We start from the raw sequence: 25066 nt of genomic DNA on the forward strand, positions 1-25066 counted from the left end.
TGAGGAAAGCTAGCTATTCTTTCCCAAATGCAGTTCCTGCTGTCATAACTGAAGAGTGATTTGTGAAAACACGAACCAGCATTTGCCGCTACAGTACTGCAGGGCCAAAGAATAGCATCAACAGCTGCCAAACAGATGTCGGTCTACAGATGCTGTCGAGAACCGCACAGGCTAGGCTAAGCTATCAGAAGTCATACACATTTCATGCTGCAGTCAGTGAGTGCTGAAGAGTGGCACAGTAGACACCAGCTGTATCACAATGGAAAAGGTTTCAAACCAGTTACTCTTCTCTCAGCCTTCTGCGGCAGGCAGGGGTTTCCCAGGTACATTCTGTTTTTAACAGCTTAACTGTGGAATAGAGAGAATAGAGAACAGCCAAGACCCACCACTTGCCTTAGTCTGGTACTTCTGAAAGACATCAGACCTTTGACAAAGTTCCTTATTCTCTCCCACTACAGATGAGCTCTGGAGTTCCAAGTCTATAAAAAAGATTACCCTCTAAGCAAACAGCAACACAACAGTTTCATCAAGCAGAGTTATTTACTGGTAGAAATTACACGGTTCTCTTCCCCACAGAAGAAAAAGAGTTTCTCACAGCAAACATTTCGGCGAGGAAAACCAGTTATAACTCTTTCCAGTTGCCATTGGCTATTAGTATAAATTGCCCTGCTTGCATTTGTTCAGGAAGCTTTTTCCAAGAGCTGGATTTTAAAAAGTTAAACTCTTTTGGACTTTCCTTCTGAATTCTGCCATCTCTGTTTTCTTGCACTCTTATCTCACTTCCCCAGTCTTGACAACTTCCCTCTTCAGAGCTTAGTAAAACTTCTGCTTCTATAGTAACTGACACGTGTTTACACTACATGCAGGAACTCAAAAAGGCTAAAGAGCTAGAATTTTCCTGAGCAGCAGGGGGAAAGGGCATTGATACTACTAAGTCTCCTCTAGGCAAGTAGGAGGTAAACAGAAAGGGGAAGAGCCATTATAAAGACAAGTGTCAAAACGGTGTTTAAAAACATGCTTTCACCTTCAAGGTTTATTTTGTGGCTTTTCTCTTTCAACACATTGCATTTACTAACATTCAAAAAGAAAAAAAAAAGACAAAAGAAAAAAAAGAGAGGGGAATGAATGAAAGACCCTGATTCCTGTCCAAGAATCAGAACAGCTTAAGAAAAAAATCTGTTACTCAAACCTCAAGGACAGTTTAAAAAATTTGCAGTCACTTAAGTGAGAAATAATTCCATGAAACAGTATCACTAGGTCTTTTCATTCTATCCTTCTAGGTGAAACAGTGCCTCCAGCTTCAACTCCAGAATATCATGACTGAAACTACTCGTTTCGCTAAACTTCTAAATACCTACCTTTAGAGATTAAAAGTACACTTTCACACTCTGCCATACACAGTAAAGTATCATGGAGAATAGAATCATAACCCAAACCAGCTCTTCTGCCTACAAAAAAAAGAAAACAAAAAAAGATCCACTGTGTTCTCCACAATGTTACACTTTTAAGATGTCACCCCTGCTGCTCCCAGTTTCATAGGTTATTTGGCTTCTTTCCTCTCCCAGTTTACATCACCTGACAAAAGCAAAGGGTAAAGTGGTCTTGGACAAGAAAATTGCAGTAACAGGCTGCGTGATAAAACATGCATGACCTTGATTCCTGTAACATTTTTTTCTGTGAAAAAAATGGGGAAAAACAAGCTCAGTAAATCTGAGACAGAGACATCAAAAATGTGAAAACATCTGGATGAAGGAACTATTCCTACGCCAGCTACACTATCTGAACAGAATCTGGAAACATGTGCTTCAACAAATTAGCTCTTTGCAGCAATAACTGTCAGCATGTAAACAGGATAACAGTTAAGTCAGAGTGAATCAGCAAACTCTTCCGAACAGCCAAGAGCAATAGATGTCAGTGTCTCCTTTAGACTCTCCCGAAATACTTTCTTCAGCCCACCCTGCTTTTTCAGCTTCAGTTTATAAACTGTATATCAAAAGGTCAGATCTAATGCAAATTTCATTGTACAAATTCCCTCCTCAAGGAGTGGGGGATTCTAGGGGATTTTGGTGTCATTGCCCGCCTTCTTCCTCATCTTTGTAAAAGTCCCTGAAGTCTTGTAAAGGAAACCAAGCTAGCTCTCTACAATGACACATCAGTTACAGGAACCCAGGACACTAATATTATTCACAAGTGCTAACCTTTGGTTCTAGAAATTATAATTCTATACAATGCAACCTCTATAAAATGTCTTACATTTTTATTTAAGTTTTCTTTAGTATTACAGAAGCAGCTAAAAACCCAGGTGAGAACAGAGCCTGAAGTTCTCAGCCAGCTAATACCAAAAAAGACCCTGCTGTAAAAAACACCCACCCCCCCCCACCAAAAACCAAGCAAACGAACAAATAAAAAAATCCCCCAGAAGATCCCCCCAAAAATCCACCCAAAGGAAAAGCCAACACAAACCCACAACACTTCTCTCCCTGCTCTCCAACTTAGATCTGATACAGTGTCAACAAGACCATGACTAAGTACTTTTATAGATCCTTAGAGAATCAGGGCCTTGTCACATAAAACGAAACAACAAAACACAAAGAAGACCATCTGAGACATACAAGCAACAATCTGAGATACACAAGCAACTGCCACAGAAATATTTCAAATCAAATGATTTCTGCAGAAGTTTAATTAAATAGTAAAGTCAAGACTATATAAATGCATTCACAAGCCTATCAAATAATGATTCAGAGCTCAAATACTGTATCAATATCAATATATAAATCAATTTTATATCAATATATAAATATTGTAATTATATAGAGATATTTTAACATAAATATTGCAACTTCTTGTTTCTCTTCAACAGAAGAGCTGAAGTATTTTTACAAAAGGAATACATTCTTTTCTTAAACCCTATGTTAATACTTAGTATTGCTGAATAATTTATGACGGCAATGTTGATGTTTTATCTTTATAATTCAGGAAAATGTACTTGCTTGATAGTTTACTTAATGTTTCCTTAAAGATCAATGGCCTGCGAGTTCTCCACTTGTTCCCTATCTGAAATACCAGACAGCTTTTGCAAAGATACTGCACTACATGCTTTGCCAAGATCATGTTATCTCTATAAACACAGATTGTCAGAAAAAATGCAGACCAGAAAACCAAGGGCTCTGAAAGTAAACAAAGGCTTTTCATACAATATACCACTAGCAGAGATTCTGCAAAAGTCTAACAGAAGTGACAAGGAGAAAGAGACATTTAGTTAAGACAAACATATCTTCACATGTAACATATCAAATAGTCTGTGTTCTCTCGAACATTTTAAAGAAATAAGAGACTGGTGCTTTCCCAAACACTGTAGAAGAGTCAAATTATCATCATGTGCATCCAGTGCTTACAGAATTCTGTTTTGAGTATGATTAAACATCCAATTGTACACTTCACTTTTGAAGAGAAAGAAAATATTCCAAATAAACTTAGAACTGTCTGTATTCACACTGCCTTTCCCCCAAGCTCTGAAATAAGAATGACACAAACGCTTCTTCATGTTCTGAAACATGGTAAGAAAACTGCAGAAGGCAAGAGCGTGAAATTTGTGCCCCAACAGACTAAAAAGATCAAGCAGACTACCTGACAGATTCAATAAATAAAAAACAGTGGAAAAGAAATGAACTGTTTAAATGGGATATACAGTAGCTTTAGAATAAATACCTATTTAAAAAACACTTTTTGTCTCAGAAACAAGAGTGTCAAACTATTGAAACAAACAGTCAAGAAAGAAGTAGATTCTGTATTTCCTGATTTTAAAACATGAAGAGTAGATGCACTGTTACAAAATAGGTTTTAAATAATCCCATGTCACTGAACCTGATGAAGGGAGGAAGAAAGCCAAAATGTAACTGACTGGTCTATGATATATAGAAGATCAGATAAGAATAAAAGTGCTCTTTTCTGGATTTTAAAATGTGTTGTTACAGATTGTGCTATTGTCAGTTTATTTACGACAAGGCATTATAAAATAAAGATTAAACATTTATAGCACAACAGTACTTAACAACTGGTAAGTTGTTTAAAAATTGTTACACTACAAAATTCCCACTGAACAATTATTTAACTCCTCCTAAATGTCTTTCTGATGACAGAAAACTAGAAAAAAACTCCGAAAACACTGAAGTCTCTCAGTACATAAGTCAACTCCAACAGAAGTTTTGCATCTGAGCCCTGAAGTCTAGGGCTTTCACCCACATTTCAATGTCTTTAGCATTGTGGGAACTCAAAAGTTTTACAGATATATGCACTCAGTAATGTGAATCAAGGCACTGCAAGTCGCCACTCCAAGTCAGCAATCATACTGTTCCAATCTTGTCTAAAAGCGCTATTTTCCCACCCACTTGTGGATAGGACATTTGAATCTACCTAAGGTGATCTGTTCAAAATCTAAGATACTCCATTCTCTAAATTACAGAAGGACTTTTTCCTAGATCAATCTCAAACTTACAAGCCACTTCAGTTTTCTACAGAACTTTTCAGCATATGCTGCATACTTATTTGGAGCTTCACCTCAGCTCTGATGAAATAAGAATTTCACACCTCTTGCAAGGTTTGGAACAAGCTGTTGCACAGAAACATGGACCCCAAGAACCACTTCCCAAGGCAAAACAGAATGCGACTAATGCTAAGTTGACAAAAGCAAGCTGTGACCATGATGCGATGAAAAATCCAGCTAGGCCCCCCAAAAATGCCTGTAAAAGATACTGCAGACTTTTTGACACTTTTTATTTCATTGAATGCAAACAATTAGATAGGCTGGAGCCAAGTCTAGAATACAAGTGCAATACAGTTTAGTATCGCCAAGTTTCTTTGTAACTCACAAAGTATTCTGAGTAAGACTTGTCTCCATCTGAACTAGTTGCTCTAAGAGCTAGGGTTTTGTACACACATTTTCAGGTACAAGAAATATTGCTGAGGCCCACTGAAGCGAACTACAAGTTTAAAACCAGCCATGGTCTTTCCTCTCTTTATGCATGCTTTGAGCTCCTTAAGATATTCCTAAAAAAGTACAAATCACTAAAAATACTAGTAGATCTTGGGTTTGCTAAATATATGTTCCAATTAGGAAACAAAAGCCAATTAAAAATCCTAGGCAGGAATTAATAATGTTTGAATGGACCACTTCTAACCAGGCATTCTAGCACCTATAAATGGACATCACTCATTCCTCCATGGCCCTTCAGAGTTTGCCACATCTACCAGCAAGTAGTCTTTTAAACACCTTTTTTTATTCTTAATTGGTACCTACTAAGGACTCCGATCACTAGTAGATGCAAGAAACAGCCCACCCACATCTAGGCCCAAACTACACATCACAGTATTTGTCTGCCAATCCACCAAATAATTAAGTTTCATTTCATTAAAGTAAATACAGTCACAGGACAACTACATCCCTTTGACTGCCACACGGAAATGTAAAAAAAACCCCCGCCAAATGACAGGAGAAGTCAGATCAAGGCCTTAATTTCTTAGATCCCGGACAGCTCTCTTCAGTATCACATTTGGTTAAAAACAAACCTCCACAGTGTGGCTTTGTTACAAAAGAGAGCATGCTTCTGTCAGTAACAAACTTAGCCTCAGTGTCATCAGAGCCTGTAGCGGGTTGGGTTTGTAACCGGGCAGAAACACCAATTTAGTGTAGTGGTTTGGTCCAAAATACTCATTACTGTTTACCTTCTGTGAGATAAGAATTAGGAGAAACGCAAAGCAGGCACCAAACTTGAAAGAATATGAAGAAGTTTATTAACAGACCTAAAAGAAGAAAAAAAATCATACCACACCTTCAGAACACTTCTCCCCCCACCTTTCTCCCTTCTCCCAGTGACAATGTAAAAAGACAACCCTTGAGATGTTCAGTCTGTTTACCACTTCCATAATAACCTTGTTCAGTCCATTTAGAAAGAGGAGTCTCTCTTGTCCATGCTATGAAAACATTATCACAACAAGACAGCTGCCCAGGTTGGTTCTCTGCTTGCATGTGAGTCCCTTCCCATGACATTGCAGCTTTTCCCACAACTGCTTTTGAGGATCCACTCTTGAATTACTGGGGTACAATTTTAAGGCTGAGCCTTTCAGAAACAAAAGTTCTCTTCACCCATCTCTGGGAGCATTTCATGTCTAAGAACAGAGGCCCTCCTCCTTCCCTGGGAGCAAAGGGTCCTCCTCATCTTCATCTCTAGGACTATCTCTGGGAGCATCTCTAGGAACTGAGGTTTTCTCCTTTCCCATTTGGAGCAAAAGTCCTCATTGCTTCCATCTCTCCCTGTTTAAACTTCTCATGAAATCACAGCTGCGTCAGCATCTGCCTATCTCAGTGCAGGTGCTTTTGCTCACAAGTACAAGTTGAACGCTCCACCCCCCATGCCTTCATGAAATTACAACGGGTACTCTGATATATCATGGCTTTAAAACAGAATTTCAGCTTTAAGCACTTCCTCTTTCTTCTCCCTCAGGTTTTCAGCTCTTCACAGCACCAAAAAGTGTTAATCTCACCTAGGCGTTGCAGCTGGAATTTCGCTTATCACTATCGGTCACATGATCTGTGCTGGGCAGAGGTGCAGCTTCAGTTGAATCTTGGCTGCACTGGAGAGGGGGAGCCGAGCTGCTCCATCTGCCCATAGCAGGAATGTGGGGGTTCCACAGGTGGAACAGGGTCCATTGGCTCCAGGATGGCCGTGGCCCGGCCTGGCCTGGCCCAAGCAGGGCCTGGCCGGGCCCGCTGGCCCCCACACGGGGCCCGCAGCCACCTGTGCCAGCGCCGGAAACGAGAGAGAGCTTGGGGGGGAGTTTGTCTGTTCTTAAGTGTGGATCACAGAGGTGGTCACAACTTTAAGTGGCTTAAAGAATTGTCCATATTCAAACTGGCCAGCTGATAGGTTCTATCAGGTCACAGAGGAAACTGTAAGCACCCCTTAGCAAGGACGTCCCTTCCGGGACTATGCTTGCTAACCTATGACAGAGCCCTTCCCCTATTCTAGACATCTTTACTTATTTTGCACAAGTCTGTAACAATGCATAGTAACCTCAATGTTTTCAGTTTCCACTGCAGTTCAGTTCTAGGATGCTTTACATAAAACACTGTCACTTTTCTTACTTTCCAGATCTAATACAAGGGTCTAAATCATTTCCCTAGGTTCCCACTGTGAACCACTGGTAGACCAGATATAAATAAAATTCCTTGTTTCATGAAATATATAAGAGAAAAAATTTCATTGCAAAGGAAAATTTATCTCATCATTCTTTTCAAATAAGGTAAATAGCTGAAAAATCTCCAAATTGCTTAAACACTGCAAAAAAAAAATCCATTTTAAAATTCAACCCTTATCGTAGCTTTCCCCATACAGTTGCTCACATTTCATTTTTCAGTTTTAGTATACAGAGAAAACCTCAGGGAGAGGAAAGAGAAAGAAACTCTCCTGAACACACAGAGTTCAACATAAAGGGCATGAATAAGGAAGAAACCAAATCATACCAAGGAATAAAAAAGCACTGAGGGAAAGATAAAGATGTAATATATCAATATATTTAACACCTCACAAAGTAGCACAACAGATTCTGCAAAGTGTTTATTACTTCCATTCTCAATTACTCTTTAGAGTTTAGAAAAGATATAATTAGGTAACAAATGTGACACCACTGTGAACAACTCTTTCAAAAGTTGTAGGTGAATTGTTCAGTACCTCATACATGACCCAAGATATTCTTCATGCCTACAACAGAAACGAGATCCTTAGCGACTCTGTGGTACTGCTCCACTCCAAATGCCATTACTATGTAGAACATAATACCCTCCACATTATTTTGAAGTCAATAAAACAAATTCACAAAAATGTGCTCTTGTTATTCTTCCATTTGCACTCACAAATAATAGGTTTTCATTACCCCTTTCCACTCCCCTGCAAACTGTTCAGAAACAAAGATCACCATTTAACACTTGGCCTCATTAACTACAGGCATAAGCAGCATATGCCATCACAACCATGTCTCAGGATAGTGTGTAGGCTGGGACAGATTCTACCAGTCACTTCAGACAGGCAGTCAGAATCACAAGAAGGGTCTGGTGGGTTGTCCTGGAGGCCAGGTGCCTACCAAGCCACTCTACCACTCCCGTTCTGAGCAGGACAAGTGAGAGAAAATAAGATGGAAAACAACTCCTAGGTTGAGATAAGGCACTTTACTAAAGCAAAAGCGAAAGTCTGTGCACACATAAGCAAAGACAAAAAAAACCCCTATTCTCTACTTCCCATCAGCAAGCAATGTTCAGCCACCTCCCAGGAAGCAGGGCTGCAGCACGTCACAGTTGCTCTGGAAGGCAAACACTGTAAATAACCAATGCTCTCCCTTCCTCCTCCTTTAGATAGCTTTTATATCTGAGCTGACATCTTACGGTATGGAATATCCCTTTGGTCAGTTTGGGTCAGCTGTCCTGGTTATGTCCTCTGCCAAGATTTTGCCCGTCCCCAGGCTGCTGGTGGGAGAGTGGAATGACAGAGAAGCAGCACTGATGCTGTGCAGAGCTGCTCAACAGCAGCCAAAACACTGCTGTGTCACCAACACCTTTGTAGGTACCAATGCAAAGCACAGCACTGTGAAGGCTGCTGTGGGAAAATGAACTCTATCTCAGCCAGACCCAATACAAAGAGTTGCAGCAGTTTCTTTTTGAGAAAAAGGCTTATGGCAGTTAAATTAACAAAGGATGTTAGAAACCTTCTAAAATAAAAATAATGTAAGAAGTGGTTCATGAGCTTCTTTTCACCAGGCACAGGCTTTTGGGGACAGCAAGACAGTACAATGGAAGGGTGCCTCCTCTGATGAAGGATTCTATCTCATCTGATATGGAAACTTCCTAAAACCAAATCAGCCCCCTCTCAGACTATGTCCTGTTAAGCAACGTAAGCACAGCAGCTGAGTCACACTGAAGATTTGAGATAATTTTATGTGTTTACAGAGTCTCCACCAGAAAGAAGAAAAAGCGTGGGCAACAGGAAGAACAAGCAAATCCTTGAGGGAAAAAACGGAGAGTGAACTGAGAGAGAAAAGACAGTATGACATGTATTAGAAACCGACACAGCACAACATCAGATCTTCCAGAAAAATCTGAGTACCTCTTATAGCAAAACCTGCATGTTGCTTGAATAGTCTTCAAGTTTAGAATGCTTTACTAGGTCAAAAGCACAGATTAGTATGCCAAGTCTGAGCCCAAACTTCTCTCAAAGGCAGATGCTTTTCCTCTTTCCTCATACCTATTCCTCCCACCTAAGCTTTCCTAATAAAGAGAAATTCTCCTCTCCTCTCTCATCCACAGTTCATATAAAACCAGGATCAAATTTTAGCTGAAATAACCTGAATGCTTTAGCATTTACTCCACCTTGTTTAAAATTAATTAAAAAGTAATTTAACTTGTTTAAACTAATTAAAAGTTCATGGATTCAAAGGCAGGCATAAACTTAATACACACAAGGTGAAATCAATGATTGTGCATAAGCAAATGAAAAAAGCTAGCAGGTTGGAGCCTGCTTCATTTTGGTGGGCACAGGAAAACAGCAACTACTGAATGTGACCAGAAGTCTGGATGCCATTTGATTCCTAGAAAAATCCAAAAAGAGGAAGGAAATGAAGGCATCCAGCCAAAATTAAGTTCTTCCAGAGCATTGTGTTTTAAACCTTGGAAACGTAACTGGACACAAATGAAAACTTGGGAAGAAGTTTCAACTGCTCCTGAGAAGAAAGTATCTTCTCATGGATTATTTCCTGGGAGGCAGTGACAGGCACCAGAAGGGGGGATATTCCTTGACAGGAGGATTAAGTAAAAGCATGAGTCTCAGTTCAGGTGGAAGATGAAGACAGCGCACTGAGTCATATGTGGGACAGAAATCAAGAAAACCAGGAAAATTGTAGATATTTCTCCCACTTTATCCCCTGCACCTCTATGTCATACAAAAGAGTATTTAGGATTCTTCCATTCCCCTCCTATCCCTGGCAAATACTGTCTCTCCTCATCAGGTCCCAGACTCATCCAACTCATCTGCCTGGTGACAATGCTATGTCACTCCCCATCAAAGACACTCCTTTTCCAGTTCCCTTGGGTTCTGTTTAGTCTGCCCAGCATTCCCAGGCTAACAAATCAGATACTGCAGAGCATATGATAAAGAACACTTCCCATACTATGGTTAACAAATTCATTGACTTCTCATTCCCATGGTGTCCAAATAACAGCTACATGTGAGCAGAAATAAGAAGCAGGAATAGCTGATGTTGAAAACATACCACAGGCTGTTTGGTGCATTCTGTTCCCCTCCCTGCCCCCACTCTCTCCCCCTCCCCATCTACAGCGAAGGAGAAATGATTATTTTAAGCCTTATCAAATATTTATTTGGTCACTCTCCAGGCAGCATTTCCTTATTCCCTTAGTGGGCTGGAAAAACTTGATGGAGGAGGAGATCACATTGCTGAGCTTCAGGGGGTGCTGATTAGGAACTTTAAGCTGAGACTTTCAGTCATTATTTCACCTTTAAACATGGGGAGAAAACCTCAGAAGTAGCTCATGCCTTTCAGTACTACAAGTGCAGCTAATGCCTTTGAGCATTAAAATTACAAGTGCCACCCTCCTACTGCTGACACTTTCAGGCCTTTTTCTTATGAAGATAGAACAAATGAAACCTACAAAAATCGTATTTTAAACTGACAGAAAACTAGAGGAAGCAGGAGAAAATACCTCAATGGGAGAAAAAAACCAAAGACCACTGGAGTTGATTTGGGGAAGAAAATAAAAAGGAGAAGGTTCAAGGAGTCTTTCAATAGAGCCCTTGAGCAAGACCAAGTTAACACAGATGTCCAAATCACTTTTTTAATCTTCCCATTGAGGAGTGAGAAAAAATACCAGCAAAAGTGACTGCCATTCCTTCATGAACTTGAGCCACCATGGCACAAGAGGGCAATGGTAATTTGCCTTGTACCAGCAGGACCAGCGCACTGATTGTCCCCCGCACTCAGCACTGGGGAAGCCACACCTTGAATCCTGCGGTCAGTATTGGCCCCCTTATGACAAGAAGGACATTGAGGTGCTGGAGCATGTCCAGAGAAGGGCAATGGAGCTGGTGAAGGGTCTGAAGCATAAATCCTGTGAGGAGCAGCTGAGGGAGCTGGGGTTGTTTAGCCTGGAGAAAAGGGGGCTTAGTGGGGACCTTATCTCTATATAGTCTCTCTAGCTGCTATGTGAAAGGAGGTTGTGGCAAGGTGGTGTTCAGTCCCTTCTCCCAAGTAGCAGGACAAGGGGAAATGCCTCAGGCTGTGCCAAGACAGGTTCAGGTTGGATATAATGAAAAATATTCTTCACTGAAAGAGTGGTTTAACATTGGAACAAGTTGCCCAGGGAGTGGTGGAGTCACCATCCCTGAGGATCTCAAAAAAGGACTAGATGTAGCACTTAGTGCTATGGTTTTAGTGGGCATGGTGGTGTTCAGTCAAAGGCTGGATTTTATCTTGGAGGTCTTTTCCAACCTTTATGATTCTATGTCTCTACAGCACGCTTTGCATATTCCTAATCACAGAATAAAGATTGTTTAGTCTCAACTACTGACAAATGTTACCTGTTCCAGAGCCCACTAGCCTTACTGAAAGAAACCAGAACAGTAAGTACCTGTAACAACACAATCCTCCACAAGAACAAAGCAGCTCTAATCCTTGTGGCTCCAGCTGGGAACCCTCTGATCTGCCACTTTCAAACAGAATGGAGAGAGAACAAAGTAGCTATGTTATTTCTGTATCACCCGCAACATACAATGAACCCAATAAATAATTATAAGCATCTGGCTTTCTCGTAAGTACATACAAAGTAGAATTAAAGAAATAGTTCTGCACAGTCCACCAGCTCACAGGTGTGGATGTCACTCACTCCTGTTCAAATTTTTCTTGGGCAGTCTGTGCAAACTTGCTCAGATAAATCAGTTTTGCTTGCTCCTGGAGGGAAATTACATAGTTTTCCCCAGAGCTTTTAAAACACCCTGGGTCAGGGTGGTGAAGAAGGTTCAGCAAGTTGTGCCAACTGTTATAACATTGGTTTATAAAATACATCCATGCCAGCCAATTTCTTCTCTAGTCAAACATATAAAATCACTACTATGAGTTTCAATGCCCTAATGAAGCACTGGTGGTCTTGAAGGACAATCAGCTCCCAACAGCTTCTGAAGCAGCTTGTCATTTCCTTGTCTCATGTCAGAGAGCTTTCATCCCAATATACCTTGCTTTTGTAATATGAGTCTGAAGGCTGTGCAGCCATACAGAAGTTGAAGAGGTCAAAGAACAGACTGCAGAGAAACAAACCTAGATGTTCAGAAGCACTAAAAGCAAGGGTAACACAATTAGCTGATTCTCACCTGTCAATGCTAAGTTAATACTGGTCTTTCTACAGCATGATTTCTCAGTCACCCTGTTCATTTAAGTCTGAAAAAGGCTCTATCACACTGAACACACAATAAACCCTCCCACAATGTGCATGTGGGATGTTAGTGCATGTTTTACCTATTCAGCTGTCAAAGTTAAACACACTTGCAGTACATCTCCTTCCCTCAGTTGCTTTACATACAATCATCATAATATATATGATGGATTTATGGGAAATTAGAGATAGGTACCTGTCTTTAAAATAGTTCTCTTTCTTTCAGTTTTTCAAAAGAATTCATATTAAAGACAACTGTTTTTCTACTTCAAGTACTTGCCAATATTGCAAAAGTTTTCTTCATTAATATAGTACATAGCTCTACAATCAGTGAAGTATTTGCTTTGTGATCAGTATCACAGCAAGAAACAGTTTATCACAAAGGATTTTGTCATTACTGTCATTATTAAGTTTCCCTAGACTACCAATGTGATGAGCTTGAAAAATTTAATTTCCCTTTAGTACCAGTATGTGACATGAATTTCTTATCAACTACTGACCAGATTCAACTGTCTACTGAACAGGAAAAGAAAGTGATAGGGTGAAGCCTACTAAGTTCCAACTTACTACTACTTGACACTTCCTTGGATTTTGCTTGCAGTGGTTGCTCGAAGCCCAGTGCCCAATGAAGACATACAACACAATACAACAGCTTTCAACAAAACTTCTATAGATTGATATTCTCTACTAGCATAGACTGTATGAGAAAAATTAATTGGTGTTTATGGTCATAAAATTTTCAACTATGTGAACTTTGCAACAAAGCTAATAAACATGGGCCATATTTTTTGGACAGACACATCATCAAAAAGGTATCTTGTTGCATGCGTTTTACACTATAGCCCTTGCCTAACTGCATTCCTTTCATCCTTTTTTTTTTGTTGTTGAAGATTCAGAACCGGGATCTTTCTTGATTCAAAAGCTCAATTCCTAACTACTTGCTTTCTTCACCCTTCTCCAGTCTTTCATGTCTCCTGATCCTAATATTCTGAGATGCTACAGTTACTTCTATGAAGGAGTACCAGTAAGTATTTCTGGAACACCTACATTCCACTGCAATTACTGAACAATGAAAAAAAAGCTTATTTCTTCACACTCACTAGCCTACCACTTCTGTTTCTTTCAGCTATATGAACCATTCCTTCCTTCTTTTCCTCAAAGTGCTATCTAACAAATTGTGACACCTCTAAATACAACCCCAGTTTTGAAATACCACTAGAGAATTTAGCAATGGCAGTTAAGGTTCTTTTACTGTTTTATGAAAATACATTTACAGCCATTTTGGAGTGGCTTTGACTTAATGCACACAAAGCTAACTAGATGTACTTAGTCATGTTTTCCTTTTCTAAGTTGGTTCACTTGTTTCAGAACAGGCATACAGGATGAGACCAAAGGCACACCTAGTTCTTCTAATGGTGGCCAAGAATAAGTGCCCAGAAAAGAGCTTAGGAGCAGAAGCAGCCCACAACAGTACTTTCCCAGGGTAGTTTCATAGTGATCCAAGATTCACAAACATTTTAAGCCAAGATGAAAAAAAAAAAAAAGATCTTTGTGGTCTTTACAAGCAACACCTGTAAACAACCACCTTTCTCTCTACAACTATCTCAAAGGAGGTAGTGAGGTGGGGTTTGGTATCTTCTTCCAGGTAACAAGTGACAGGACAAGAGGAAATGGCCTTAAATTGTGCATGGAGAGATTTAGATTGGATATTGGGAAAAATTGCTTCACTGAAAGGGTAGTCAGCTATTGGAACACATTGCCCATGGAGAGGGTGGAATCACCATCCCTGAAAGTGTTCAAAAAGCATGTGGATGTGGCACATAGGGATATCATTTACTGGTGAACACAGTGCTACTAGGTTAATCGTTGGACTCAATCTGAGGTCTTTTCCCATCTTAACGACTCTATGAAAAATTATACAAGTGCTTGTCCCTCCAGATATGAAAATCATCAGACCAGAAGATATTAAGGTCCTAGAGTTAAGTTAAAAATTCTGATTTTTTTTCTCCCCAAATGATTAACCTTAAGAACATACATCATTCCTCATTTCCATGTAATTTCCTCTGTTTCTTCTAATGTTTCCTGTCTCCATCTTTTCTTGTCGCTTTCTACAGCTTTCTTCTTTCTCCCATCCTACTAACACTCTTCTTCTGTGTTCCAAAAGGGGATGGGAATCAGACAAATTAAAACTAAAAGACAGACAATCATTATCAGCCACTCATGAAGTCAACTTCCAAGGAATTTAAATCAAACTCAAAGCAGCACATCTGATACGTATTTTCCAACAAGAAGAAAATACATACATGAGCAGTCATTGCATGACCTAAGACAGGTAAGTCATTATAAAATAACAACCCCATACTAAAATAACTGGGTAAACAGCACAAGAAAGGAAAAAAAAGCAAGCAGGCCATTTCACTCACAGGAAAGACACAGAATACAGCAGCAAAATCAGGCAGGACTGCAAATCCATTTGTTAAGGACAATGAGTCACACTGGAACACAACATGGGGTGCGGCAGAACTACCTAAGTTCATTATCTAGAGATCTTTAAAGGATTTTAAGAGGAAGGCAACTGACCTTCTTCAGTGAAGCCTCCTGACCCTTAAGTAGGAAAAGACAGGCACATACTAAAGGAAAAATCCTGGCAGTGCTTTTATGGAGGCATAACTGATTATACAGGCTGACCAGCAGAGAGAGCTGCATGAACTGGAAAGCCTGCATCTCAAATGGGGCACCAGTCAACACAGACCTTCTGGAACAGCAGTAGGGGCAGCATTTAATTAACAGTGTAAGAAATACGGTATGCAGATGCGGTACACACACAGATTGACAGCTCACAAGAGAACTGAATCCATACAAACACATTAGTTCAATTCTCATACAAAAGTGGCAGTCCTGGCAACACACAAGAAGAATGAATTTATGAAGAGTTCTGAAAAAGATCTTATATGAACGTGGCACTCTTAAAAACATCAACATAATTTACAGTACTGAAATACATGAGCTGTTGGCAAAGCTATGGAAGCAGGAGAGGCAAGTGTTAACATTACTGCCAATTCAAACGAAATCTTTTGAATGCGTGAGGGATCAACATGCAATTTATGAAGTCCAAAGAAACCTCACTTCAATTCTCAACTTTCTTATTAACTCTTCTACATGGTAGCTTTTGGTACATAAACAGATACATTTAACCATTTAAACCCCATTAAAAGCCAGAGAAACTTTAAAAGACTTCTATTCTATAAACATGCCAAAGAAATAAAATATACTGCACCAAAGGCATTTACCTGAAAATTTACTTGTAAGAGAGCTATGTTCAGAGATGAACAAGCAGCTCAACTAATTTTGAATGCCTACAAAACCAGCCAACACTGCTATTCTATCATCACCAGAACCTACGATTAGTGTATTTAACTATTAACTAACTCCAGTACCAAATTTACTAAGAAAAAAAGAGTCTTAAATATGAAGGTTAATGCAGTCTAGTTTTTGTGTACAGTGGTTTCACATTAGGTTAAACCTGTGAAATTCTGGAAAGCTGAAGTCTTACTCTCCCTTTCACCTGGTATTCCTAATTGCTCCCTACTTGCTCAGCACTTGTCTTTGTACCACGACAACATCCAGTAAACCAGTTTCAGTTAGTCCTATTTAGAAGTTTTCAGCAAATCAGTTTTCTGCATTTTTTTCACTCCAAAAACTCAGGATTGCTAGCACAGATGCAGAGAAATGTACGCGAACATGCCCCACTCTGTCACAGACCAACTTGAAAATATATTCTACTTGAAAATGTATCCTTAATGAATGCACCAAAGAAAATCGAAGTTTCTCGAAATCTGCAGGAAAACCAGCAGAGTTAAGAAAAACATGGTTTGTGTCTGGGAATTTGCATTTTCTCAGAAAGATGCTCAAGAAAAATCTAAAAATAAAAGGTTTCATACAGAAAGAAGGCCATGAGCATACTTCCTACAGAGTGAGGCATTTAATTTAACCACACATGTCCATAAAGGTTCTGCAGACATTTGCAGGGATTTAGGCTTAATATCCCATTGCATTCCACTTTGAGAAACCCACACTTTAGAAAGGTTGTTATACACACTAATTAGAATCTCAAAGTAATAATCAAAAGGGAAAAAAACCAAGCAAGATTATTTACCCTAGTGTTATGATTATTCATACACAGGTTCAATTCAAGCAAATATTTTCCTTGGTGTGAAACAAGACACCATTTTTATACAGCAACAAAACTGGAAGTCACAATTACTACATGTGAAAGTGACAAAAGAGTAGCAGCATAATAACAACAACAATAATAATAATAACAATAATAATAAATCATAGATTAATATAGTTGAAAGGGACTTAGGGTGCTCATTTGGTCCTTTACCCCTGCTCAAAGCAGGGTCAAATTATACCAGGCTCAAAGCCTGTCTAGCAAAATTTTTACCACATTTAGAGGTGGATATTTCACAGCCTCTCTGAACAGCTTGATCCAGTGTTTGACCATCCTCCCACTGAAAAAAATTTCCTTAATATCTAACAAAAATTTCCCATGCCCCTTGTCTTTGTCGTCTCTCATCCAAACACCATGTACATTCAAAAAAAAGTCCAGCTGCATATTTTTAATAGCCTCCCACCAGGTAGCTGAAGACAACAAACAGCTATCTCCTTAGACTTCTCCAAATGAAAATGCACAATTCCCTCAGCCCGCAGTACACCGTGTACTCCAGCTGTATTCATCTTTGGCGGCACTTCATTGAACTTTTTCCAGCATGCCAGTGTTGGAATGATCTAGTATTACGAAGCTTTGAACTGGAATGCACAATCAGACAAAATTACTGGCCTTTCAAATAGAACTTTCTTTTCAAAGAAATACATTTTAGTGATACCAATGTTAAGTTAGATACTCAAGAAAAATGCAGGCTACACTTAGGAAATAATTGAGCATGCCCTGAAAAGTAGTAATCACAGTAGTAATCACTACTGGTATAGTGAGAGCTGAATTGAACACAAATATTCAATATAATTGAGTAGTAAACATATCTTACAAGCACTACCTATATATATGGATCAGATTATGTGTTCTTTATACATACACACATATAACAAACATTATGCACATTCATTTTTACTTATATACTTTAATAAAGGACTTAGTCATCATGGGTGGAGACCTTATGTACAACCTGGCTGAAATCCAAAAAAAGAAGTACAGTTCTATAGTATCTGTGTTTATTTAGTTCTAGTTTGAAGACTATCTAGACAACAAATTACAAATATAAAAATTCTTAACTGCAAAAATTCAGGACTACATCAAAGAATAAAGCTATCATTCATAAGCATTTGCTGTCTCTCTTGAAGTCGTACATATTTGACACAACCACTAAACTTGCTGGAACAGCTTCTAACTTGCAAAAGTCCGCAAAACAATTGCAAGACCTGCATATGAAAGAAGGAACAGTAACCCACAAATTCTACTCCTATATAGGAACTTTGCTATACAACAAAAATAAACACAAAGTAGCTGGTTCAGTTTTAAACTTTCTTTGGGCTAACATGATTTTTTCTTCCAAGCAGTGCAGACCGAACTTTGAAATGAGAGAACCCCTTTCCTCAAACTTTAAGGATGTATACATAATACTCTACAATAGACTTTGCTAGATTACATGAGAGAACGTAGTACTTTACTGCAAGTAACATCAATGACCAACAAACTCAATCTGTAAATGGGAAAAAACCCCTAACACATAGATGCAGACTGATTCCTGGAAATAAATAGTCTCCTTCTGTATTCTACATAAAGGTAGAAAAGGATTCAAAACCACTTTTTTTTTTTTTTTTTAAACCCAGGATACATTGTGGGATGACTACCTCAGCCAGCAAGTAAGTAATGTCAATGCAAAAAAAAAAAAAATCAGAGAACTCATTTTAGCAAGAAAGAGATGATTGTAATTGCAAAATGTTTGGAGATTAAAGGGTTTTTTTCCCTTTGCAACAACAACAAAGTATGTCTCAGCAACCCAGTCTGAGGGCCAATGAATACAAGCAAGGACTATAATCACTTTCATGCTGTCCACTCTCTGTCCTCCAGACCCTAGTCTTCTGTTATCTTTAGAAGTTTCAAGTGGAAATGGATACGGGAGTTTTCCCATATCTCTTAACACTTAACATACATTGCAATAGAGTTCTGGGACGTGGAAGCTTGTTAACCTTAAGACCAAGAACTTCAAGGCTTTAACAATAAACTGTTTGTTAATTAAATTACAGTTAAAACTGTAATTGTAAACAATTTCTGCTACACAGAAATATTGTCAAAGTAACAAGTCCAGTGGGTGCTAAATGGTGGTTGCCTCCAAAATGCTGTATCTGATATTTTATCTAGAACAGTGACCTTTTAGTAACCTAGTTACCTCAGCCATAACTCAGAAATCAACCTTAATAAAAAGATAATATACATAAAACCTGCTTAGATTTACTAAGCTACTAGCTGAGTCACATATTACTCAAATGTTTATCATGTCCACATAACTCAAAGTAAAAATGGTTTAATTCTAATGAATCCAAATAAATTTTTTTGATTTCATAAGGCTTTGACTGAGAGCCCAAGAAGTGAAACAGTATCTGAATCCGCATAGAAAAAAAAATTAGAAATCAAATTAAGCAAGTTGCAGCTCAGTCAGATTTGGGAGTCTAACATGCTTGATTGTTGACTTGCTGTACGCATATTAATCTAAAATAAATTTCAGCTTAATCCCAAAAGAGCAGAAACCAGGTTTTCTAGTGATAATGCTGAATCTTTTGCATATAGGTGTCTGGTTATTTTTAAATACACAGGAATAGAAAAAATGTGATCCAGATGCAGATCCTCTTTAAAAGCACTTCCAAACATTTCTTTAAAAGCCAACTTCAATGGCTGTAAATACATATGCAGTTATGATTATTCTTTTGTTCTTAGTATTTTAGGGACTTTATTTTATAGTGAATGCAATCAAATAACAGACTCCTTGCTTTGATGAAAGTCCCCTATATGTTTTATCTCTAAAACAGTATTTCTTTGAACTACTTCAAGTACTGTAACAAAACTGAGTAACTAGGTGCAATAACATTGTTAGTTTAATGCCCACCCCATCTCACCGCAGCAGAAGTACTAGAAATAAAACAATGACAAATAAAAACCTACTGGCATTCTTCATCTATGGTACTCAACTCCAGTTAATTCAGTTGTCCTTTAACTCAGTCAAAAGAGTGTCACTGCAGCACTGAAAACCCCATCTTGTGAAGCCCTTCAAGAATATGTCTGGTAGGCCTTTACATGGAAGAAAGTGTCAGTACTCCAAACCTTTAACCCCTCTCTTTTCTCAGTGTTTTCTGCTCAAGGATCTCACTTCTATTGTTTATCAGCCTTGTTTGTAGGAGGCATTGGTAAGAGTGATGGTAAGCTTCCACATACTTTCTCATCCCTGCCTTGCCAAACCCCTTCCTATTAATGCTGTCTACCTCACTGTATTAGCAACTCTATAACCAAACCAAGCCAGAAACACTTTTATGGTTGACTTCCTTTTCACACTGTTTTATGTGTTTGTGACTAACTGATAGATTGGGTGGGAAACTTCTGCGAATCCACTAATATGGGAGGTACAGCTAGACAGTCAAAGGCTTCACACACCAGAGCCCACAGTCCTGGTGAGTGGACAACATGTTACCGAAACAAGTGTGTTTTTCACTATGACCAAAACAGATGAAATATCATTACATCTTATTCCTTTTACAAATCCAAAGCAGTCCCATATGTAGTTCAACTGTCCTCCTAGAGCTATAGGTGCTCTCTAATCAGTCCTTTCTGTACTGCCTTTGCTCAGCTGCTGAGGGCCCCTTTACTGGCCCTTCATTTCACGAGCTTTTGCACTGCAGCAGCTTGGGCAAGTGGTAGTATTTTTCCCTTTACCACAAAAATGCAAATATATTGCCTGCACTGGTCCTGCAAAACCTCTAAATACTTCTTGAGTTGAGCATTTAGTCCAGCAGTACTATAATTATGCTGGCAGCTAAATTCCCTTCCATTAATTTCCTGGTTTAATTCCTCCCTTCTATTTTATACATCATAATCCTCTCCCTGCCCTGAAAAAGACAAAAGGAAAAATGGAGGGGAAAAAGAAACCTGCTTTTCTTCTTTCCACTTTATTCTATATCCCTGCTCTATTCTGTATTTTGTAAAAGTTCCCCACTTTAAATTCCTTTTCCTTTGTTTATTCTGGGCATTCTGCATTTCCTACTTCTTCCTTCCTTTCCTAGCAGCTGGACTCCTCAAAAGAACTTGTTCTGACCCTTTGACAGGTTTGGGTTTTTTTTCCTTTTGGTAGAAGACAAAAGAGCCAGCTCTCCCCTGGTATTCCATTTCCTTATCACTCAAGAGCATGCAAGTTGCTTTTGGAGCTGATAATCTTCAGTGTCTTCTTCTGTAACGGCTGGCAAGTCAGTAATTTTAAATAATCCACTGAAAGTAGAAATTATTGATCAGGCTATTTATGTGACAACTGAACTTTACAAGACAGGATTATCTGCAAACATGCAACACTCAAAGAATTACTTCTAATGGGGAAACAAGTTAAAAATGTATATAAAACCCAGAAAATACAAGGAAATAGATCTAGAAAAAGGTTCTAGAAAACTCATTTTCATGTAATCAGTACAAGTAGTGTTGCCACAAAGAAAAACTGCCAATTTTTTCTTACTTCTGCACTGCAAATTACTTCATTTCTGCCTGTGATGTTTAGATTACAGATGTCATTAGTTCCAGTACTATTATTGAGCTAAAAATTACATAAGGGTTTTTTTTCATCTTCTATTTTTTGTGTGAAAGAAACACACCATTGCAGATGTCAAATGATGTGTTGCTGTTATCAAGTTTAGACATCATGCATCTGTTCCAAATAAATGGTGTAGCTATCATAGCAGTCTTGACAGTAAACATGATGTTCTTAAATCAACTAGGATTTTCAGGTTACAAGGACAGAAATGAAAAGACAGACAAATTAAAAAACTGACATGCCCACATACAGGCTGTGTAATCCACAGCTGACCTGCCATTTCTTTCATTACCTCTACACACATTTAACACTTTAAGCTTGGCTGTAAACATATACTGAGATCTGCTAAAGCCAGACTTTGTGTGAACTAGTCCAACAGTAGCATTTTGATAATCTCCTTGCTGAACACTGAAAGTACTTTTCAAATGTTTTGAAGCTAGCAGAAACAGTAGCATTAGCAGTAATACATTTGAAATGTTCTATCACATTCTGAAAGCATATGAAATTCTAAGACCCCAATATTCCATAAACAGAGGTATGGCATAATTTAAAATACAGAATGACTGATGTTATTATTGATGTATGCAATGATACACTATTAAAGATTCTCTCTAATAAAAACAACAGAATTGTATAACATTTCACAGTAAACACTGCATTTACAGCAGTGTACTTACGGGTATGTAGTTGTTTCAATAACAAACAGTTATATTATGTAGCAATTCACCCAGTAAGTACTGAGATCCAATCTTTTAATTATGACTTCAAAACGGCCTCATCCATTACACAGGTAAAACAAAACCTTAAAATAAAAGTATGTAGGAACAAACAGGAGAGGAAATATCACAAATTATAATTGCAAAACCAATCCTGTACATGATCTGTATCAGTAGACAGAGGCGTCATAAATAAAAGGCTTATTAAGCTGCTACTTTATTCCATCACATGGCCTAAAAAATGAAAGGACTACAACCTGAAATACGTATTTCCTCTTATTGCCCTGACAAGAAACTAAAAAGGTAATGGTGAAAAATAAGTAAGGAATGTGTTACATACATATGTAAGATACAGCATTTTCTGGGGAAATAAACAGTATTTTAGAGAAAATTTCAGTTTAAATTATGAAATCTTTAACACTCACATACAGCCAGGGTGTCTGGCTCTCAACCATGGTGAATCAAAGGCTAGCAAAACACTTGCAGATAGCATGAACAGCTGCTTCAAACACCTACAAACATCAGTCTTTTCCTAGATCAATTGTCTATACTGAGGTTATAAAAGAACATTTCCAAAGTCTTATCACAAAGAAACTCTCCACTCTCAACACAGCAGCCTCATTGAAATTCGACATTACACAGTATTTTCCAACAGTTACTACTGCTGGAATAATTAAATATGTACAGTAACAGTTAAAAAGACACATACAAGGACTTGCACCTCCTGTCTGTATTTCCATACAGATCCACTCATCTACCCACACCTTCACAGAACATTCAGTTCACTTTTGTACACTTCACAGTCAAAGAAGTCCAGAATCACTAAATACTCTGAGCTGGAAAGAACCCACAGGGATCACTGAGCCCAAGTCTTAAGTGAATGGCCTGTATGGGCATTGAACCCACAAGCTCAGCATTATTAGCATCATGCTCTAGCCAACTGAACTAATTTCATGGCTTCTTGCACCTTCTTAAGTACCTGCCATCTGTATTTTCTTTCCCTCACTTGTAATACATTTTGACTTCCTATCATTATCCTCATAATCAGACTAAACATCAGTTCTCATCCAGTCTACTACCAAGCAACCTGCCAGTTTCTGTTTTCCTTCCAGACAAAATATAGATATTTCTCCTTCCTCACACTTCAAAAGAAATTCTAATCAAAATACCACACCCTTACCCACTGAGGCTAACAGAACTGAGTCTTTCCACAACCTGTTTTTCACAAGCAATTTGTTTTTTCCACTAACAAATCAAAACTAATTTCTTCTTCAAAGCCAGCAACAGTTCTCCTCCAACTGAAAGCAAATTTTCTAACACAAAGATAATTTTAATATAGCTTAGCCCAGCTTGCACATACAATCATATTTAATGCACTGTAAAGTACTTTTTTGTTATCTTATTTTCTTCCCATTTTCTCTCCAGAGGCATTCAAAACTTGAGGGAGTTTGCTCTAGCAAATCTGAGGACAATGGATCCAGAAAAACAAAAGTTTGTTTCAGCAATGAAAACTGAAAGACAAAATACTTGGCTAGATTTGGGCCATGAAGTTTGATTCCAAGTAGGTCAGACCTTGACTACTGTCAAGTACAGAAAGCAATCTTAAAACCCACTTGATTCAGAGCAGAACAGCTAATGGCTGTTTTATTAATGGGACCAGAGGAATAAATGTAAAAAAGCAACAAAGCCACAACAGGGAAGATGTGGTTGAACATGACAGAAAAGTTCTGAAAAAAGAAGAGTAAAGAGATAGTAAGAAGTTAATGAACAGAGGCATCTGGAGGGATGATGACACAAAGCCGTTTACATTCTTGCTCTCTCCTTATTTTAAGCACATTTTATTTCCAGAATCCTACTGAGTTTCTGCTTCTGCCTGTAAATTCACCCCATGCTTCACTACTGTGAGAAAGAAATACAGAAGTATTTTTGCTGTTGTGGTAAAAGTCGAAAATTTCTTTTCTGACAACAGTGGAAATATAACCATTTAGAGGTTATATTATGCCTATAACCTTATATATATATATATACACATATATATATACACACATATATATATACACACATATACTCCTATATATATGAAAAAAATGTGCCTTTGACTAAGACTGTCTTCTTTTATTTGTAAGTTCAAAATAGTTATCTTGTATGTGGTGCAGTATCATTCATATTAGAAAGTTAGCATTTTACAATTTAACTTCTTTTTTTCTACCACTTGCTGTGTAAGCTTACCAAATAAGTCTACAAGCCCATTTAACCTTGTTGCTGCATCGTGTATATTTTTGCCAGGAAGGCTTTAATACTTTCTTCCCTGAGTTTCTCTTTTATCTCCTTTAAGTGTCATCAGTGACAGTGATTTCCCACCGTATTTCCCCAACAGCAAGAGGATGTGCAGCAGTTTTGTTTGCTTAGTTTCTTCCTCTAAAGGCTCAGTGAGTAACTAGAAATTATGTCTAGATGAGAAAGATGCTGTACCAAACAACAGGTAAGTATTCTAGAACCACTGTAATGTATTATAAAGAATTAACTACTAGATGAGAAATTAGATTTTCCTCTTAACCAGAAATAAGCAAAATATTGTTTCAACCAATAATCACTATCATCACAGTGATAATTCTTGCATGTTTACTGCCTCTGAACATACCTCTCTCTAATAGGGGAAGTAATTAAGATGTTCTTTTGCTTAACAATGGGATTTCTTAAAATTTCTTCTTTCCCCTTAATATTTAATAATCAAGAAAGCAGCCTAATAATTTAGGTCATTATAATTTGAAAAGAGGCAGGAACACAAAATTTAAAAAGCAATATAAACCAAAAAGAAGTGGAAACAGAAGGCAAGTATTCTAACATTACATATATATTTAGTTCCTCAAGTAAAAGAGCAAACCTTAGGAAGAAATGCAAGAATTTTAGGCACAAATATTATCACTAGTACAAGCTCTTATTAAACAAATTAAATGATGCAAAAAAATGGCATAGTGATCCATGATATATTTATGCTCCTCAAGGGAAGATACCTGCATTCCACAATTAACTTTATTAGCAAGCAGTGAAATCAC

General features: G+C 38.2%; 1 protein-coding gene across 5 annotated transcripts in view; it reads right to left on the reverse strand.

Annotated features, from left to right (window-relative positions):
• JAK2 (Janus kinase 2) overlaps window positions 1-25066 on the reverse strand; it is a 95532-nt gene that overhangs the window by 61630 nt on the left and 8836 nt on the right. The window contains exon 1 of one of the 5 annotated variants that reach the window (XM_042053966.1): window positions 1359-1448. The exons of 3 other annotated variants lie outside the window; for them this stretch is intronic. The gene's annotated coding sequence lies outside the window, so the exon portion shown is untranslated. Of the gene's footprint in view, window positions 1-495; window positions 771-1358; window positions 1449-25066 lie in introns of those variants that run through there. One more of the 5 variants, XM_042053967.1, reaches the window with a different exon arrangement.

Source organism: Corvus kubaryi, unplaced genomic scaffold (assembly GCF_017639235.1).
Source record: "Corvus kubaryi isolate FWS band 111438036 unplaced genomic scaffold, C.kubaryi_AGA036_p1.0 split1-37296, whole genome shotgun sequence".
Taxonomy (NCBI): Eukaryota; Metazoa; Chordata; class Aves; order Passeriformes; family Corvidae; genus Corvus; species Corvus kubaryi.